We start from the raw sequence: 11,538 nt of genomic DNA, 5'->3' as shown, positions 1-11,538 counted from the left end.
TAATTGAAAGAGAGATTTGAGACCAAACCCTCAGAAAATAAACCTTTCACGTCTAGGGCGAAGGCAACTACGAATATGGCTGGGTGTTTCTAAATCTAATGAATGCGGAATTTTGTATTTGTGAAAAGGCTAGTTTAGAAGAGAGAGAGAGAGAATTGGTAATTGTAGATTGTAGATGATTGTAGATGAGAATTGGTGAAAATTGATGATTTTTGGTGAATGAAACCGGAGTTTTTACGAGATTATTTATAAAGAAAATCAGCCAAAAAGATGAAATATCAAAACAGAGTTCTGACGCAAATAAAACATGATTAGCGCCAATGATGGCTATTGGCGCCAGACACCAACATTAGCGCCAGATGCCAAGCGTAGCGCCAGGCGCTACAGCTGGCGTTTGGCGCTGATTCAGAAATTCACGCGTTTTCTTAAAATCAGATAGAAATTGCCGTACAGGAGGATAAAATCGTATTTCCCTAAAAAAATGTTCTTTGATTCTAATTAAAACTCTAAAAAGTCAACAAAAGTCAGTTTATCAATGCTAATTGAATTAGGAATGAAAAGAACCTTCTAGAAGAATCTAGAAGACTAAAACCATTCCTAATTGCATTAGGAATGATAAATCTATATTAGGCCCTCCCCTAGATCATTGGGCCGCATATAAGGCTCAAACCGGGCCCAGTTCAGTAATGTGGCCATAACTTCCTCAATATTCATCGGAATTGGGCTAATAATATATCGATTGAAAGCTCTTTTCAATCCCCATCCAACTACACTACTATTGGACCCATAACATGGACCAACCAAACTGGATTGGCTGTTTTCTTAAAATAGGTTTTCAAAAACAGAGAGAAGAGAAAAGAAATTAAAACTATCCGCAACACTAGACTTTCCACACTTTCACTTCATTTGATTATGATTCGACACGAAAGGTACTCATCACTGGGTTTGGTTTTGGGGAGACACAAATGGGTGTCTACAGAAGCCCCCACTTTGACTGAGTTTGGAGAAACGCAAGTTTCGAAAACAAAAGTCAAAGTATGGATAGGGACGGAGAATGATTCAGAACGTTCTGCGATCCTAAATCAATCTTGTAACGCCGATACCTGCAAACTAGCGTTAGTCAAACAGATAAGAGAGTTAAGAAACGCGTATCTTGCACCGTCGAGCACACGTCTCTGAAAGTAACCGATTTGCTGCTGCTTTTTCTGTTGATTTGATGACCTCCTGCCAAGAGAATGTCATCCCGCTTGAAAACCGCTACGCTTGTAACTGCTTTAAATATTGAAGATTGCTTTGCTTGAAACGATCCTCTTCCGCTTTGATAAAATTCCACGTCTAAGGGAACACTATCGAAGATTGCTTCGCTTGAAACAATCCTCTTCCGCTTTGTGACCATATTCCACGTCTAAGGGAACATGATCGAAGACAACTTCGCTTGAAATCACCTTCAGTTGTTTGTGACAACTCTCCACAATATAGGGAACGTCATCTTGCTGTTTCGATGTTCACTCGTCTCTGAATAAAGAGCCTTTTGGATATGCTCACGCGTCTCTGAACAAAGAGCTTCTTTTTAATATGAACTTATGAATGATGTGTCCACGCGTTTCTGAACAAAGAGATTTTGATGATATGTCCACGCGTCTCTGAAAAAAAGAGCTTTTGAATAATATGTCCATGCGTCTCTGAACAATGGAGCTTTTGAAAGAAATGTCCACGCGTCTCTGAACAAAAGAGCTTGAAAGGATTGTCCACGCGTCTCTGAACAAAAGAGCATGAAAGAAATGTCCACGCGTCTCTGAACAGAAGGGCTTGAAAGAATTATCCACGCGTCTTTGAACAAATGAGATTGAAAGAAATGTCCACGCGTCTCTGAACAAAAGAGCTTGAAAGGATTGTCCACGCGTCTCTGAACAAAAGAGCTTGAAAGAATTGTCCACGCGTGTTTGAACAAAAGAGCTCGAAAGAAATGTCCACGCGTCTCTGAACAAAAGAGCTCGAATGTTTATTGCAATAATATTCCGAAGAAAAATTTTCGAAGACCAACGCTTGTCGATCTCTAAAGCTCACTTGAACTTTGCTTCCGCTATGCCAGTACGTCGACGATTTGCTGCTTGTGAACCATTATATCCGTGATGAGCCAATGCTTATGCGCTTTAAGCTAAGTGAGACGATCTTTCGTCAGGTCGATCACTTAGACTGTAATCAAACCGACTACTTAATCATGTCAAATTGCTTATAGGGGCTAATTGGCGTACCAAGGAACCCGAAATTGCTGTATGAGGTCGAAATCACCTTTCTGAGAGGCTTCGAGCTCTGTCGCTGCTGAAATATCTTTGACGCCAAGAATTGGCTCTGTCGCCAGACGCTGGGATCTAGCGGTAGGCGCTAAAACTTGCTGCCCGACGCTAGATGTTGTCATCTGGCGCTGGAGTAGGGTTTTCCCTATTCTGCTGCACCTGTATTTATTTTTTACTATAGAACTTTGCTAATCTCTTTAATTATCTTAGGGTTGACCTAAGGTTTTACGTCGCTTGACTCATTGACTTGACACGACTCAAGGTATTAATTTGACTCGCTGTGATTGACTCGAGGTTGACTCGACTCGAAGTGAAATGACACGTGTGACTCATGACCCGTGTGTGCATTGTATTATGATTGTGCGACTCAAAAATGCAAAAAAGCAAAAAATTTCCGTCATTTTTGTGGAGGGTACCGACTTTCTCCCGAAAAAGAAATACACGAAAAAAGAATCGAAGTGAAGTTTTTTTTTTTTTTGAAGGTGCATTTTGAATGAGCTTAATCAAATATTATTTCTTACAGTACAAGGATTGTAACATCTTAGACTATCCTAGTTGAATCAATAATGAAAGTATTTAGGTAACTTAGGCACGGAGGCTAAGCACTTCATACTTTGATATGCAATGATGATTATGAGTGATGTTGGGCATTTTGACATGACAAGGCATGCTTCAGTGTTATGTTAAGATTTCATGATAAAGGGTTCCTAAGGGAAGTATATTTGGTCATGTATGTGTGTAGTGTGTGAAAGTGATACTAAAGTTAGGCCGCAAGGGCTAAGTGTGTAGGAAAATATATTGAAAAGAGTCAAATGGTGGTGACTCTTAGGCTAGGTAAGCTAATGATGTAGGGATCAAGCCCCCAAGTCTAGATCTAAGTAAATAGGGATGAGCATTGAAGATCCTTTGATATGACCATGATATAATTGTGTGAATTTGAGTATGAATGCATTTTTATTACGGCCGCACCTCGATGTGAGGTTGCCTATGACAGCAGGGTAAAGTCGTATCCCCTAATCAAAAGTAATTCCTAAATCCTCTAACTAATGTAGATAGGGAAGTAGGGTCGAATCCACAGAGAAACGAGTCTTTCTATTCCTAATTAATTAATATAATCTAGATTATAAAGTAACCAAAATATAATAATCGAAGGAAACTAAACTACTAAGGGTAAAAGTGGGAAAGAATAAAAGTAGGAGGAGAAACAATGAATAAAGGACCTAGGGTATAGGTTCACCAATAAATAATATTTCAGGGTAAAACATAATAATCAATCATCAATGCATACATTAATCAGATCATAAAGGGCTTTCGCTACGTATTATAATCACACAATTAATTTACCGGTATTAAATCTCATCTTTCGAATCTCGACCTAACCATTTATAAATTAACCTGCCTATTGAAACTAGACCTAAACATCAATTCTCATCTGTCGAATCTCGAATCAATATTTTTAAACTCATGCATAAAAGATCTGCGCAAATCTAGTCACAGAGCATTAAATCAATCAATAGGAAATCAATCTAGCATTGATAATTAACAACAGCAATTTACCCCTTCATATTATTTATGGATCCCCACAAACCCTAGAAATAAAACTACTCACACATAATTAAATCTAAACTAATCAAAGTAATAGAGTAAATCATGATGAAGGGAAATAAGATTAAGAGAAGAGAAATCGTTACCAAACTAATCTGTATTAATGGAAATAATCAAGAACAAGAGTTGAGAGAAGAGTTAAGAGAGAGAAAAGATCCTAAGTAGAGAGAGAAAGTCTAAGAAAGAAGATCTCATAATTCCGTACAAAATCGTATTTAAATGTCTTCTAAAACAAGAATTAAAACTAACTTAATCAGGTCTTCTATAAACGCGCGCCCGATCGGGCGCGCCTTTTTCTTGGCGTTCTTCCCAAGCAGCCTCGCCCGATCGTGCTAGAAGCTCGCACGATCGGGCGCACCTCAGCACGCTCAGCCTAATAGCCCTGCCGCGCCCGATCGTGCTAGAGGTAGCCCGATCGGGCGGTTGCTTCTCCTTGAGGCTTGGACTTCGATTGGGCTAGATTTCTCGGCCCAATCCGGATTTCCTCTCGGGTCTCGAATACTTGGTCCAAATGCCTCGGGATCCCAATTACCGAGCCCTTAATCACCGGCTCTCACCGATCCTGGGCTCCAAAAGTGGTCGCGTCCTTCTAGCTTCCGTAGTTGATCCATAAAGCCCGGGAAAATGCTCCAAGAGTGCAATTTCCTGTAAAATACAACTAAAACTACGAAAACACTAGAATACACAAATTAGTAATAAAAGTGGCCCGAAAGAGCCAAAAACACTACTAATAATGACCAAGGGACGGGGGTAAAACACTATATAAAATGGACATATCAAACTCCCCCAAGCCAAACCTTTGCTTGTCCCTAAGCAAAGATCTCATCAATGAATCAATAAATATGCTTCACCCCAATCCATAAAAATCAAGCACAAACGATTCAGGGTAAATCAAATAAACATGCTTCAAAATCAACCAATCGAATCCATCCAATTACCTTTCTTCCCTAACAATTGTCAAACAGAGCAAACCACAAGAGCATATAGAATTCAAGACTAGTGCTCACACACTCAACTCTCATTTATGTGGCGAGTAAAGGATGTACTCGATCGCTCTCCAACCAACCCCTTTATGTGAACAATGCCCTCCCAACTCACACTCTCGTGCGTATAAAACAATGAACGCTCAATCCTACTAGTCGACTCGAAATATGCCAAATCATAACTTGCATTGATAAACAACACTTTCACATTCATACAATTCTATGCACAAAGGTCGGAAGGTCTTTAAATCTTGTAACGTAAGGCTAGGGTAAAGGGTAGGATAAATTTGGGAATAAGTGAGAGAAAAGCTATGCTTAAAGGAGCCATATCCTAATAAAACCCATGATAAAAAATAACTAATGATCAACATCTCCTACATAACCAACTCTAACATCAACCAAAATATACTCCAATCATAATAAATAAACCCAATTCTTACAATTTCACTCATAAGATATAATAATGAAGAAATAGAGTGAATAAACAAACTTATTTTCCAAACTTGAATTTTTTCTATTTTTTATCTTTTGATCAACCTCCAACTAGAACATTTGAACATTTTTTTTCTTTTGAAGTTCACTTATTTTTTTTCACATTTTTTTTCTTTGAACTTCTCTTTATTTTCTTCATAATATCATGCTTTATTTTTTTCAAGAAAATATAACTCTCAAACTCATAAAAAATAAACATGATAAAAAACAAAACAACTTCTCAAATCCCACCCAAATTGTGCAAATAATAAGCACACTACAAACTCCTTCACCTCACTCACTAATAGCTCCCCCAAGCCGAGCTTGGGAATAGTAACCAATGGGGCAAAATAGGCTTGTAATGCGGCTAATAAACAACAAAAGGTCAGGGCAACAACATGGGTAGCAAGAAGGGAACAAATGTATCTACAATCATCTGGAGGCTACCTAAAAGAACAAATGCCTTCGCCCTCCACAATGTGCATAATAATGAATCATATAAACATTACTAATAGTTGCAAACCAATACTCAAATTCATTGACATACCAGGAACTATGGAACTATCACACATTCCTTACCAAATCAACTAGTCAAGCACTATATTCACAAGTAGTTTGACAAAATTGACGCATGTAAAAGGTTTCAAGGCAATCAAACATCAAATCATGATCAACTAATCCACAATGCCTATCATCAATAACCAAGAATCAAAACAGTTTTCTCAAGTAAGAAGCATAATTTACAATTCATTGGAACGTATTTTTGGATTTTTTAATTTTCAATTTTTTTTGTATTTTTCAATATATAAGAAAGCAATAAAACTAACCTATAGAAAGCAAGAAATCTAACCAAAAATAAAAGAAAAGAGAAAAAAAAAAATACCAAACCAAAATCTCCCCCAAGCCAGAATTAGACAATGTCCTCATTGGCTTGGAAACTAGCCCAGCATAGCTAGTCCTCATCATCATCCATCCTCTCATATCCTCCTCCATGACTCGAACCGGCACCACCCTGGCTTAGTCCAGCACCACCATAACCCGAACCACCTGCAAAGTGGTTAGGGTCCACATTCCCACCCATACCCCCAAAAGGAGCATCACCCCCATATCCGTGGACTGAAGAGTAGTCCACATAAGTACCATACGCACCGGGGTGAGAATATCCTCCTCGGGGGTATTGTAACCAATCGGGAGTAAGTGAATTGGGAGGAATAGCCCCTCGACGGGCATAATCGTCATACATGGGGTATAGGCCCCTCCCGAGGTTCCTCTCTATGTAACCAACCCGCCCATCCAAGGAGCTTAACCTAGAATCTAGGTTTTGCATCATACCCTCAACTCTCCCTTGCCCCGTCTCGATGCGGTGTAATTGGCTCCTAAAAGCCGAAAAGTCATAAGGAGCATTGGGGTCGACGTTGTGGTCGACTGAGGAAGTGGGCATGCCATAGGTGAAGGGTGGAAGTGGTTGGTAGTGTGGTGAATGGTGAGTGGGGGAATGGTCTAGGGGGGGATTGGTGGGGTTGTGGTGAAGGGTGAGGTGGTTGAACCTCACCTTGACCATTAATCTCGAAAGTATAAGAAGGCTTCCCCTTCTCAAATTTGGTCAAGGCGGGGTTGGGTAAGGTAAAGACTTGGTCCCTCCTACCCGATTGTCGGTGGACTATCCACCAAGTATCACTCCCCACGGGTTGCACCCAGTTCAAACTCCCTAAATAGGGTAGGTCCATGAGGTTTGATCCTACAACTTTCTTATGCCCATCCGGGTTCCAACCTAGGTGTTTCCTAGCAATGTGGGTCACTAACCCCCCAAAATAAATAGGTTCCCTAGACCTACTAGCCTCGACCGCATTGGCCGCCCTTTGGAAGTGATTGGCTATCCTATGAGGTATGTTCAATTTTTCGGCGGTAGGAATTACATAGGATGCCAAAAGTTCCAATTCATCTCTCCTAACATTTGCCGGTTCATGCCTCCCAAAAATAGTGAGGCCGGCAAATCTTTGCCAAAGTTTTGGGACGGGATGTTGAATCCACGTACCTTTGGCATGCTGGAGGTTAACTAAATCCTCCCCAGTTAGCCTCTTATAGACCACGGCGGTGTGGTCTTGAGAGGGTTCAATCGGTTTATCCGATTTCAAATTAAACAACTTTCCGAATTCTTTAAGAGTTAGTCTCACATCGTTGTTTAATAATCGGAATTGTTCATGAGTAATTAGTGCATTCATTTTAATAACATTAAAACTTGAAATAAATTCTAATGTTAAGTAGTCATACGTATCATGGCACATTTGAAAGAAACCACTCATGCCTATACCTTTGAACAATTTTTCCAAATATTTATCTAGGCCTAACCTAACTAGTGTGGGATGATGAATAAAACGGGTAGATATTACCTGGCAATCGATAAGGTTTAGCATCCAAGCCCGTTGCTCCTCCGAGGTAATGACAACCTCCTCCCATCCCGAAATTCGAAGATCCGGGTTGACCGTTGGTTGTAGTGCCCTCGAACTCTCACCCCTTTGTGTCCTTGAACGTTTTGAGGCCATTATATTAGGAAAAACTTGATGCTTGGAGCTTTCTCTCTCTAGGTGTTTGAAGGAAGTATGAGAGAAAGTGGGAGAAAATAGGTGGGAAATGTAGAGGAAGATGTGAGGATTAATAATATGTAAAAATTTTGAGGTTTTGATGGATGAATTTGAGGAGATCTTGAAAAAGAAGTGAGTTTGAAGGTGTAAAAATGGAGGTTTTAGAGAGAGAAAGTAATGGAGAAGAAGATGAAATAAGAAGAGAGTAAGGAAAGGAAGAAGAGAAAAAGGTTAAATGGATGGTTAAAATAGGCGCGCCCGATCGGGCGGATAATGCTGAAGTCTCAGAACTCAGTTGCGCGCCCGATCGGGTGAGCTCTGCCCGATCGGGCGCGAACACGAACGATTTTTCGCCCTCATACTCGCCCGATCGGGCGAGCTCCGCCCAATATATCTTTTCCTTCACTCGATTTGCGCCCGATCGGGCGAAATTTGCTCGAGTTTCTGACGGCACTTGCGCGCCCGATCGGGCAACTTCGCCCGATCGGGCGAATTTTGCTCGATTCCCAGCTCTCCTTTCGCGCCCGATCGGGCGAGCTCCGCCCGATCGGGCCCGTGCCCGGTCAGATTTCCGTAGATTTTCTTCGTCTTCAAATTTTTCTAAGTCTTTCGACCTCTTAAACCTATACCTGTTCAAAAACACTTATAAACGGTAAAATTTCACTCTCCTCGCCTCTCAAAATAAAAATAAATGAAAAGGAAAAATAGTATGGAAAGCAAGAAATACGGGTTGGCTCCCGCAAAGCGCTAGTTTATCTAGGTCCCGCACGACCTTCTTACCAAGTACAATATCTAGGACCCTTGGCCTAACGCTTGATCGGGTGGTTTCTCACCCGGTCTAGCGGTGTTCAGGCTGCGATGCGGCTTTCTGACATACCCTGTGGGACGCCAAATCACCTTATCTGGTGGATCCTCCTTGACTTGGATTGGGGGATCTTCAATGCTACGCACTAAAAATCCTTCTTCGATCGAGTGTTGCTTCAAATTGTCATTGCATTCAACACTTGCAACTTGATCTGGCGGAACACTTACCGTAGGCTCGATTCGCACAACTTGCTTGATCGGTTCCACCTTTTCATCCTCAAAACCAAGACCAACATTGTAGAGTGCTCTTTCTATTGCATCTACTTCCTTCTGCCATTTGTCTATCTCATCTGAAAAGGACGCAACACAAGATACCGCCTCCAAGGGATCTTTTTCAAGAGCTTAGGGCTTGTTAGAAAAATTTTCAACCACATTAACATTGAAACATTTCTCCTCAGTCATGGAGCTTTTAGGGGCATTATTCAGATTAAAAACAACTTTATCATCCCCTACTGATAGTGTTAACTTACCACTTCTTACATCTATGACTGCTCCTACAGTGTTAAGGAATGGTCTACCCAAAATAATTGGGGTTTGCATATCCTCAGCCATATCAAGAACAACAAAATCTACAGGTATATAAAATTTACCTACTCTAACGGGGACATCCTCTAAAACACCTAAGGGGTATTTGAAAGAACAGTCGGCCATTTGTAGAGTAATATTGGTAGCTTTTAATTTACCCATATTCAACTTAGAACACACAGATAATGGAATGACGCTAACACAAGCACCCAAATCACATAATGCATTATCAATCAAGAGATTGCCAATATGACAAGGGATAGAAAAACTACCCGGATCTTTTAATTTAGGTGGAGACTTATTTTGAAGTACGGCACTACATTCTGCAGTGAAAGCTACTGTATCTACCTCACTAATAGACCTTTTCCTCGTCAATATTTCTTTCATAAATTTTGCATACGAGGGGATTTGTGTGATCAATTCAGTAAAGGGAACTATTACCTTCAAATCTTTTACCACCTCCAGGAACTTACCAAACTGCTTATCCAAGTTTGTCTTCAAATGATGATTGGGGAAAGGAAGTTTGATAATTGGCTTTGGAGCATTATTACTCTTGTCTGGAGTAGCCACCTTCTCTGGAGTACGTTGTACCCTGCAATGTAGAATTAGATATGTTAGTAATATCCTTTAGCCCTGCAGGGCTATCAACTACATTGTTTGGTTTAACGGAATCAAGATTAGCATTATTTAATAAAACAGGTTCATCAACTCTGGGCATAGAGTGCCCTTCATAGTTTGAACCACTCCTTAGAGTAATTACAAATGCTTGATCCGTAGGTCGGATTGGCTGCGCCGGCAGAGCTCCCTGTTGGCGGGTTTGTAGAGTAGAGGAGAGTTTCACAATTTGATTATCTACAATTTAATTATGCGCTAGAATTTGATCAATTGTCGCATCTCTGCTCTCCATGTGCTTTTGCATATTAACCAACATTGCTCTAATTTCCGCCAGAGAAGGGTCGGAGGATGAGGGGGTTTGTTGTGGTTGGTTCTTCTGGCTAGCATTGGGATGATAATATTTCTGCTGCTGTGGCGCCTGTGGTTCTTGTGATGGTGGATTTTGAACATTAGTGCTCCGGTAGGAAAGGTATGGATGGTTCCGGTACCCAGGATTGTAGGTGTTGGAGTATGGGTTATTCTGCTTATAAGCTTGGAAGGCATTAACTTGCTCCACGGAACTCCTGCAATCTTGCTCCCAATGACCTACAATACCACAATTTTCACAAAAAGCCTCATTAGAATTATTATTAATTGTAGAAACATTAGCTACATTAGCAGTGCTCAGATTATCTAATTTTTGGCAAATAGAGGTTAGTTGAGCTTGCAAAAAGGATACAGAGTCGACACTATGCTTCCCCTTGTTAGCAAATCCTCTAGGATTCCCATATTGGGAATTGTGTATCGCCATATCTTCAATAACCTGACCTACATCATCAACATTAAGATTCATGAATCTCCCACTAGCTGCAGAGTCTAAAATTATTCTAGAGGAATTTCCAATGTCGTTATAAAAGGCTTGGATTAACTGCCATTGCGCTAAATTATGGTGAGGGCATTCTCTTTGTAAGTCCTTGAACCTCTCCCAAGCCTCATATAAAGATTCATCGGCTTCTTGGGCAAAGTTCTGGATCGCACTCCGTAGTACTGTTGTTCTCTCTGCAGGATAATACTTGTTATAGAAGTTCAAAACAAGAGTTTCCTAGTCAGTTATACCAAGTGTAGTTCTATTTAAGCCATTAAACCACAATTTAGCTTTTCCAGTTAAAGAGAAGGGAAAGAGAATCTCCCTGATTTGGTCTTGAGTGACCTCGGCTTGCCTGATGGTGTTGCAATATTGACAATAGTCGGCAATGTGAAGATTCGGGTCCTCACCCTTGGCTCCACTAAATTGATTCCTCTCTATCATCGTTATAAATTGAGGTTTAATTTCAAATTGAACCCCATGAAGAGCCGGAGTAGGGGTGAGATGTGGAAAATCCGTAAGCTTTGGTTGTGAATAATCACTAAGCTTCTTTGGAGCCGTCATCTCTGATTCTGCGTCTGATGATGTCTCTGAATCGCTAGAACCAGTTGGAGGATTTCGGTGATTTTTGTTATTATCACCAGAATCCGCCAGGATTTGCTTGTAGAGATTTTTCTGTCTATGGAAGGAACGTTCGATCTCAGGATCGAATGGGATGTAACCTGATCTGGAACACCTGGGCATAAACAAAA

General features: G+C 40.6%; 1 non-coding gene across 1 annotated transcript; it reads left to right on the top strand.

The window, feature by feature from the left end:
• Positions 1-10,862: 10,862 nt before the first annotated feature.
• LOC145564870 (small nucleolar RNA R71) lies at positions 10,863-10,969 on the top strand. Its single transcript, XR_014094919.1, has one exon. It is a non-coding gene; the product is annotated as a small nucleolar RNA R71 (small nucleolar RNA).
• The last annotated feature ends 569 nt before the right edge of the window (positions 10,970-11,538 follow it).

Source organism: Chenopodium album, chromosome 1 (genome assembly GCF_948465745.1).
Source record: "Chenopodium album chromosome 1, dcCheAlbu1.1, whole genome shotgun sequence".
NCBI classification, from domain to species: Eukaryota; Viridiplantae; Streptophyta; class Magnoliopsida; order Caryophyllales; family Amaranthaceae; genus Chenopodium; species Chenopodium album.
This window is presented reverse-complemented; position numbering and strand designations above follow the sequence as displayed.